Here is a 10,053-nt window from a genome sequence, read left to right on the forward strand (position 1 = left end):
GCAACTCTTATAAAGGAAAGTATTTAATTGAGCTGGCTTACAATTTCAGCAGTTTAGCCCATTATCATCATGGCGGCACTCATGGTGCTGGAGAGGCAGCTGAGAGTTCGATATCCGTATCCTCAGGCAACAAGAGGGAGAGTGAACAACTGGGCATGGTTTGAGCTTCTAAAACCTCAAAGCCCATCTCCAGTGACACATTTCCTCTTAAAAGGCTACACCTACTCCAACAAAGTTCACACCTTCCAATCATTTCAAATAATGCCATTTCCCATGAGCCTATGCTGTTCACTTTCATTCAAACTACCAGAGTGAAGAACTGTGATGTTGAGATATAAGACAAATAAACCCTTTCATCCCCAAGTTGTTTTTGGTCATGGAGTTTTATCACATAAATACTAAGACAGGCAATATTGGACAACCAAGTACCAACCCGCGGCAGTAGTCAAACCTGTCCTGATAAGTTGTCTGCTTTTCTGAAGTTGTCATAAGAACTATTGCAATAAGCAGGTTCTGAAAGAGTCAAGAAGAAGGTCTGAGCTGGACAGTCTCCCTTACTTCTATATCCACAAATAAGATTAATAGAAGAAATTAGAAGATGGGCCAATAATGAAGTCTTTCTCCAAGGAATACAGAGTTACAGACATGGAATATTTCCACTGACTCACACCACTAAGTCATGTATGTTATGGAAATGGTCCAAAGGGGCTTTGCTTTTTACCTTGATTTGTCCGTGAGATCTTTATAAGTGGGAGAGATAGTTAGCTATTAAGAGCTTTTTCTTCCCTTGTAGAGGACAGATTTCCTCCAGTTCTAGGAAATCTGATGTCCTCTTCTGGCCCCCAGACACCTTAATATACCACACACACACACATACACACACACAAAAACATAAAAAAAAAAAAAAAAATAAAAAAACACACACACACATGCACTCACACATAAAAAAAAGAAAACAAATCTCTCTTCAAAGTCATTTTTGGTTTGTTTGTTTTTCAAGACAGACTTTCTCTATTTAACATCCATGACTGTCTTGGAACTAGCTCTTGTAGACCAGGCTGGCCTCACAAAGATTCACCTCTCTTTTCTCTCGAGTATTGTGATTGAAAGCATCTGTCACCACTGCCTGGCTCTCTTCAAAATAATTTTGAGGCAATCACGAGCAAATACTAAAGAGAGAAGGAGAAGACAGGATAGGAAGGAGAGAAAAAGAGAGAGGAGATAGAATGTTTTCCACAATGTCAATCAGTCAGAAGATGGAAGAGCCCGAATTCCAATCTATGCTCACCTTCCTAACTCTGGTATTCAGAGGGCCTCATCTTCCAGATCTTCTTTTTTTGGATATAAAAAGCAAAAGGAGCAATTTTAAAGCAACAGCAATGTGCACACGTTCTGTTCTGCCCTTGGGTTATAGGCACTTTACTGATGCGTGTATTAATTATGTTATACGTTGCTGTGACAAATCCCTGACAAAGGCAGCTTAAGAAAGGAAGGGAATGTTCAGGATGAACATACATCTCTCATGGAGGGGAAGCCATACGTGCAGGAACATGAGAAACATTCGAGCCATACATGCCTGTCACGTGGCAGCCATATCAGAAAGAAGAGTGATGAATCCTAATGTTCGCTTCTGTTTTTTCATGTAGTCTAGGACCTTAGCTCAGGGATAGGTGCTACTTAGGGTGGGTCTTCCAACCTCAGTTAGTCTATTCAAGATGATCCCTCAGAGACTTGCCTAGAGATTTGTCTCCAGTGTGATTGTAGAGTCTGTCATGTTGACGGCCGGCATAAACCATCACAGGGCAGAACCATTGCTTCATTTCCTAGGTGTTTATAGTGTGTTTTCAGAATTCAGTCTTGGATGTTGCTTATGTCTATCCCTTTAAAACATTACATACTTCATACCATGTAAAAAGCAGTGGCATAAGGCTGCTTCAAGTTTCTGGCTTCTACACCATTCTTCATCCCAAATAACAGTGCTGAGATTCCATCTACAAAATCCCCCAGCTTCTGAGGATGTAATTTGCTTGATGTTGGAGACTTAAATTCACTTAAAGTCGTTCTAGCCTTTTTTATTATCTTTTCCACTATCTTGAGTCAGAATCCCTTTTTAAAAATTGGCCCCCTTTTAACTTGAAGGAAACGAAATAGAAATATTTTAGTGTGCTGTCACCTTTTAGCATTATACCACACAGGCACGTACACACACACACACACACACACACACACACAAAAAGAGAGAGAGAGAGAGAGAGAGAGAGATGCACACTTACCACACCTGTACACACAGAGATGCACAAATAGCACACAAACACCCATGTCCATACACAAAGAGAGGGAGAAAAATGAGAAAGAGTGCGTGTCACTTGGCTATGCATGGGCACAAACAGCAGTCTCTCCCTTGAAAAATGCCATTCTGTCCTCTTGCATGCTTTGAGATACCCTTACATATTTGTTTTTGCATTCCTGATGAATCTTCGTTACTAATGCATTTTTGCACTCAATTTCCGACCTAAATTCTAACCTAAAAACATCGCATCACTGAACTGATGCAGCAATGATTCCATATGGGGCAATATGACTCAACCTTTCTATCTGGTTTCAATTCATGGTACCCATACTGTAGGACAATTTCAAACAAATGATTAGGTTCCATAAAACAACGAGTAAAGTTTAATAACATCTTGGTAAAACGCTATCCCCTTAAACAGATATAGCTATATAGTCAGAACTTCTTTTAAAATACCAAGGTTGTCTTGCACCATTTGTTTTTGTGCTTTTAATTCTGTTGCTTTCCCAACTACTACAAATTGTCTTAATGCTAAATCTGCTGTTTTGCTAGAAACGCTACTTTTAGCAGAGAGGCGTTATCCAAATTTTGGTGCACTTTAGGGAATTCAGTTTGGATTGCCCTTCAAGAACAGAATTGATGCTACTGACCCACCATTAGTAGGGCACAAAATCTGAGTTATTTCCCCTGTGTGGGTGATGGATTGTGCCGCCCCAGCTCCTGGCACTCCATTGCCCATTACCCACTGTGACTAATCACATGCATTTGCAAGATGATTAGCCAAGGTTAGGGGTACAGTCTGTGATTATGGAAGAGATTTTTTTCTTTATGTGAAAAATTACTAGTTTATAATAGCACTGAATTATAATTTTGCTCTGTCTCCTAACCAATGGTGGGCTGCTAATGGTAATTCATGTTCCTGCGGTTGCTTGTGTGTTATCTTCTGCATAGTTTCTGAGTCAAACCCTGCCCCATCCTCATTTCCCCCAAGAAATGTTTACAGCTGTCACATGTACCGGTTCTACCGCCAAAGGACAGCAAACACATTCATATATTTGGTGTATATTTCCTTTGTGTTTATTGTATGCTGACTTTTGTGTTCTGATGCTGGGAATAACATCAGCATATCCAGAAGTCCTTTCTTCCCCGGAGTAATCATTTTGGTAGAGGATGGAAGGACGGATAGAAACATACAAGTGAAGGCATTGGTGAGATGTGGTAAGTGGGGAAAGAAAGTAGAAGGGAAGCTAGATAGGACAGTGAACAAATGATTGCTGCTTTCTATATGGTGGCCAGTGAAGGCCAGGCTGACAAGGAGACCTACGAGCAAAGGCTAAAGAGGGAAGAACAAACCGCATGTGTCTTAGTTACTTTTCTATTGCTATAATAAAACACCATGACTAAAGCAACACAGAGAAGAAACTCTTCTGGGCATGTGGTTCCAGAGCAATTAAGAGTCCACGATAGTGGGAAAAGGAACTGTGGCCTTCCCGAGGGCTCATATCTCAATCTCAGGACGGAAGAAAAGAGAGAGAACTAGAACTGGTGCAAATCATTTAAATCTCAAAGCTAACCTCCAGTGACATACTTCCTTCAGTAAGGCAATCCAAATAGGCTTTCTAAGCCTATCCAAATAGTGCCAACAACTTGAGCTGGAACCACGTATTCAATGCCCAAGACTTTTGAGGGCATCTCATTTGGACTAACACAAATTGGAGAAAGCCTCAGTGGAATGCAGGAACCCTGAATGATGGGGGGTATGTGCATGTTCCAGAATTATCAAAAGGCTATTTTGAAGCAAAGATACTGGGGACTCACAAAAGATCAAGCCAGAGAACAAACAGGAAGGGTGATCATATAGTACCACATTGATATTTAAGTATCTTGGCTTTTACTGCAGTGAAATTGAAAAGAATTGCGTGATTGTTGGTGGTAGAGTGGGTTAATATGCCTTTGAGAGCAGTAAATTTGGCTGATTTTAAAGGTTAGACTTTAAGTAATGTATTAGGCATCTATTTGTGTGTAAGAAGAAGCCTCACAATGCAATTACTTAAAATAACACATTGTTATCATATATAGTTTCTCTACATCAGGAATTGAGTATATCTTTTCTGGGTCCTTTTCTTCACCCTCTTTACAAGGATATATTAAGGCACTGAGGCAGTAGCTCCGTGGTAGATTGCTTAACTACTGTGTGTGAGGCTGAGTTTGATCACTGGCATCAAAATAACAGAGTGGCATCAAGGTATCAGTTAGGGACTCAACAGCATGTAATCTGAGGTTGACACTATCTCTAAACAAAACCAAACCCAACAAAGTATGTACAGGAGGTTACTTATACCTTTTACCACATAAAGAGATAGCAAGATGGTGCGCCATCTATGAGAACATGAGTCCCCACCAGGCACCCAATCTGAAAACACCTGACTGATCCTCAAATTGTTAGCCTTTGGTCATTTATAAACTACCTCAAAGATGATATTTATAGCAGCCAGAAAGGACCAAGGCAACACTTGAGATTTTGTCCCCACCAAAGACAATTCTTTACCTTAAGTAGATAGGTTCAATGCCTCATAGACTCAAGCATGCGGAGAATGAAGAAAGCAGAATGGGACTCTGGAGCAGGAGTTTGCAGGAAGAAAGTTTGGAGACTTTGGTTACCTTGGCTGATCTAGCACATCTCACATTTGCTCTCAGTTCTCTGGCAGAATAAATCAGGAGTACAATATCCCGACAAAAGGGGAATGTCTGCAACAGGACAGGATATGTTCTCATTGTTTTCAGTGAAGGCGACTCAGTGATCTCAGTGATGTCTAAAGTACAACAACCAGGACAAAGTGCTTTCAGCCGTGGTGTCAAGCAAACATTCCCAGCAAAGTCTCCATCTTTTGGGGCATCTTGCCTTGACCTTAGACTACTAATGGGGTTTGCTGGGGATCCTAAGCATCTGCTTATTCTTGTTACTGACGCATGTCTGTGAGTTAAATATGCTTTGCTTGGTGTGTTGTCCATCTGACTCAGTGGATGTATACTTCGGCAACTGAGTTTATACATAACTTCCATTTAGAAGTAGGAAGTTTTGGAGCATCTCCTGGCTTCTTCTAGTATTGCCCTGGAATCTTCATCACCCAAAGGCAAAAGTGGGTCTATATTAATTCATGGTAGAAAATTTGAAATTACAGGAAACTCTTAAAATATTTCCAAAACAATTCTTTCTTCAAAGATAAGATAACTCCTCTTTTTTTGTCCTTGTGTGTTTGCCTAGTTTTGTTTTGGACAAGAATCATTATCATTTAGTAACAGTTCCTAGAAAGCATTCAGCAGCAGCAGCAGCAGCATCTTTTTCTTCTTTTCCTCCTCTTCTTCTTCTGACCAATTTCACTCACTAATTTCATCATCAAAAATGGTTTTGATATGATATTTGTGTGGATGTGGCATATATAGATGATGTGGTCTTTACCTATACATATATGTGCATATGTGTACTGGAATTACAGTCATGCATGACCATATCTGGCCAACTTTATACTATAAAACTCAGATGCTCTCCCTATGGTTCCTGACCATGTTTTAACTGTTGTTGGAGAGTCTTGACTTGAAACCCTACAGACACGGGAATGGACTCACGTTCAGGTCCAAGAACTTACTCACTTGGCTCAATTCATGACTTCATCATGTTCCCAGATGAAGGCCGGGGCCCCTCACTGCTTGATGGCCAATATTCAGGAACTGGAGTTAGTAGGAATTTATATTTATTAAAAGATTGCACAGAACTTCATTGAGTTGTATAGTCTTGGGGTCTCACAAACTTCCATGTGCAATTTTTAATTTCAACTTTTTAATAATAAAGTTTAATTTAAAAAATATCACTTTAATTAATAGAAAAAAGGCGTGTAAAATACTGAGTTTGGAAAAATAAGAAGCGGTATGTTCACCAGAATAAGTTTTGTTCTGCAAATTCAACTCAGTACTTTCTGTACTAAGAAGCTAGCTCAGTGGGGGAAAGTACTTGCACCCCAAACGTTGTGACTAGAGTTTGACCCCTGGAACTTAAGGTGAAGGGAGGGATCAAACACCTACAGGTTGTTCTCTGACTGTCACCCCTCCCATCCTTCTCTCTGTCTGTCTCTGTCTCTGTCTCTCTCTCTCTCTCTCTCACACACAGTAAAATAAATCATTTTGTTAAAAAGGGGAACCTGGTGATTTAGAGTCAATTTCTTATCTCAGACATCAGAAAGACACTTTAACAGCTGGTGACTTCCTTTACAGCTGCAGATTATTTCCCTTCTGAAGGACAGATACATTCTCTTCTCAAAGCTTCTCCTTAGTGCGCAGCTTCTTAAAATAATCAGCTCAAAATAACACTCATGCAAAAGGAAGATATGGAATTCAGATTCTGGTCCCTATAGTCATATTTCAGGATCTTCTATTCTGGTCCCCTGCAGTCCTGTTTTGGGATATTTTATTTTGGTCCCTGATACTTTCTACTTTGTTTTGTTTTCAAATCTGCACAGGGGCTAACCTTACCTCACTGTCACCATCTTATTTTTAGAAATGGTAATTATGAAATACGGATCTAGTCTCGGCTACCTTATTAGTAACACTTTACTATTACAAAGGCCTTTTATGGTAGAAAGTAGTTACAGTGATGACATGCTAGAACAAATTGTTGATGGTAAGGAAATTTTCCCTAATTTTATCACACATGCACCGAACCATGAAGTAATAGTCATTAAAAATGGACTTGTTGTAATTAAGACAGTCAGAACAATGGGAAGATTTGTACTTCACATGCAAATTTCTTTTATTATTCTACTTTAATGTAAATTTATATTTATTGTGTGCAACATGGTATCTTGAAGTATATGCATTATAAAATGACCACAGCTGGCTAATGAGCCTCTGTTATACCTTATATAGTTTCTTATGTGGTGTGGTGAATACATTTCAAGCTCTCCTCAAAATTCCTCAAGAATATTGTTATTAGCTATAATCACCTTAGTTTATAATTGATCTTTAAATTTCACCTGCATGTATTTTTATCCCTTTTCTATCTCTCTGAATTCTCCTACCTTAACCATGTGAGTTCCTAGTAGATGTCATTCTGTTTATGTGTAGAATCATGTGATAGATGTTTATGTGTGTGCTTGCCCCTTTCTACCTAGCAGTGTCCACCAGTGCTATCTACGTCATAGCAAATGTCAGGATCTCCTTAGGACTGAAAAGCATTCTACTGAGGAGGTATTCAGATTCGCTTTACCCACACATTCTGTACCTTGGCTGCTGTGAACAATGCTACCTTAAACACAATAGTGCAGAATTCTCTTCCTTTCTTGCTTTCACTTCCACCATAGGACATATGTAGTAGGAGGAGCGGCTAGCTTATACCCAAAATAACCACACAGAAACTGTATTCGGCATTCAAACACTGCCTGGCCCTATCTCCAGCCCCCTATTGGCTAACTCTCACATATTAGTTTCACCCATCTCCATTAATGTGTATCACCACTTGACTGTGGCTTATCGGCATGAGTCTAACCAGCATCTGTCTCAGGCAGGAGAACCATGGCGTTTTGCCACACTGCCCTTCTTCCCAGAATTCTGTTTTGTCTTCCCTGCATACCTGAGTTCTGCCCTATCAACTAGGCCTAGGCAGTTTCTTTAATAACCAAAGAAAGCAACACAAATACAGAAGGACCTCCTACACCAGACATAAACCTAATGGTGGGATTGCTGGATCCTGTAGTAGTTCTACTTCAAACTGTTTAATGCCCATGCTACCTTTAGAATGGCTTTACTAATTTATATTTTCATCAAAAGTGCAAAAATTATCTCCTTATTCTAATAGCACTATCTTTTGACTTTTCCATAATAATCATTTTAACAGGTTGGGGGTGCCATGTTATACCTCTTTTAGTGTACTTACTGGCTGTTGTTCATCTTCTGAAACAAGTCTATGCAGGTGCTATGCAATTTTCTTAATTAGGTGGTTGACTTCTTTCTCTTACTCCTGAGCTTGAGTTTTTATATGTTTTAGAATTACATGATTTAGATACATGTTTAGATATTTAGACAAAACTTGCAAACTGATCTACAGTTTACAAAATTTTCCTTTCATTCTGCATTTTGACTTTTGAGTTTCTTGATTCCTCTATTTTCTCTATAGAAGACTCATCTCTCTAAACCTCCTTGGATTTTCTATTTTCTTGTAAGCCAGTATTGGTAAGTTTTCTGTGCTTAGGCATTTCCTCTACTTTTTTTAAGATAGCCATCTTACTGATGTATAACTGCTGATAATCCCTTATGATCTGGTATTTCTGTTGCATCATTTTAGAGTGTACTTTAATCATTTCTGATTTTATTTAAATTTTCTCTTTGACTCTCTGTGTATTTCTATTTTTCTCATCTTTTTTGTCTTAAGCCATCTAAATTTATATTAACTTCATGAATTATTTTAAAATCAAACCCTTATTCTTAATTGATTTTTTTAAAATTAATTATGACTCTCTACTATTAATTCTACCTGATAATTTTATTTTCTTCCTTTTATTGACTTTTGTTTATTTTCTTTTTTTTCCTGGTTACTTAATATATAACAGTATGTTGTTTAATGGAAGTTTTTGTCCTTTTCACGTAAGAATTTATTTGTATAAATAAACTTCCTCTTTACAACAACTGTTTTCTTTTTCCTTTCCTTTTTTGTATATTTTAATTGATTTTTTGGGAATTTCACATCATGCATCCCAATTACCCTCATTTCTCAATCCTTCCCCATGTTTGTCTCCTCCTTCCTTGTGACCTTGGCTCACTCAAAAAAATTAAAATTAAAAACAAACAAACATGCCCAACTTTTGTTATCCATACACTCACAGGAGTGTGGTCAAATTCTCAGTGGCCTGCTCCTCAAGTAGAACTGAGTCCTTCCCCTCCTGGATCCCCACAAGAATCCATCAATTGTGGAGAGCCAAGCTCAGCATCCTTACCATGCTTTTTAAAGGTTTTCTTCTATGGCTTTCTGTTTAAATTGTTATCCTTTATTTGGTGGGGTAGGGGTGGAATGGGTATAGGGACTGTCACAGAAGCCTGCCATGCCTACCCAACTGTGCTGGCAATTATGAATACCACTGCAAAAATAGCTTCCTTGATCTTTACAGTCAGTGGGAGCTTGGTTCATGGACTTTCACATGTTTTCTGGCGACAGAACAAACCCTGACTGCAGTGAGACCCAGACAAGGCCCTAAGAGGCAGTGCGGACCACAGACATCAACTTGTCCTCAGGTTGATGGACCATTCAACATCAATATATCCTCTGGAGGCAGCACAGCTCATGGACATCAACATGGCTTCAGACTACAGCACAGATCATGGACACCTTCATGGCCTTTGTTGGTAACATGGGCCATGGTCATCAATGTAGACTTTGACTGTAGTAGGATCCTGAACCCAGACAGGGCCCTCGGCAGCAGCATGGATCCAGACATCACCAGGTCCTTAGGTGGTAACACAGACCACTCATATCAGTGTGGCCTTCAGGTTCAGTGCCCAGCACACAACTCTCTGTAACTCTAGGCATGCCATGCAGGGTGAGATTGGATATTTATTTAGTAGGTTATGGAGGGTAAAAGGAAGAAGGGAGAAGAGCAGAGAGAGAGAAACAAAAGTGGGGAAGGGTAGAAGTGGAGAAAATGGAGCAAGACAGAAACTGCCTCTTTGGGGGAGAGATGAAAAATGGAAGGAACCCAGGCTGGAAGCTAAAGATCAGC

The sequence above is a fragment of the Alexandromys fortis genome, unplaced genomic scaffold (genome assembly GCF_014885135.2).
Source record: "Alexandromys fortis isolate MF-2015 unplaced genomic scaffold, M_Fortis_MF-2015_v1.1 scaffold_0, whole genome shotgun sequence".
NCBI lineage: Eukaryota > Metazoa > Chordata > Mammalia > Rodentia > Cricetidae > Alexandromys > Alexandromys fortis.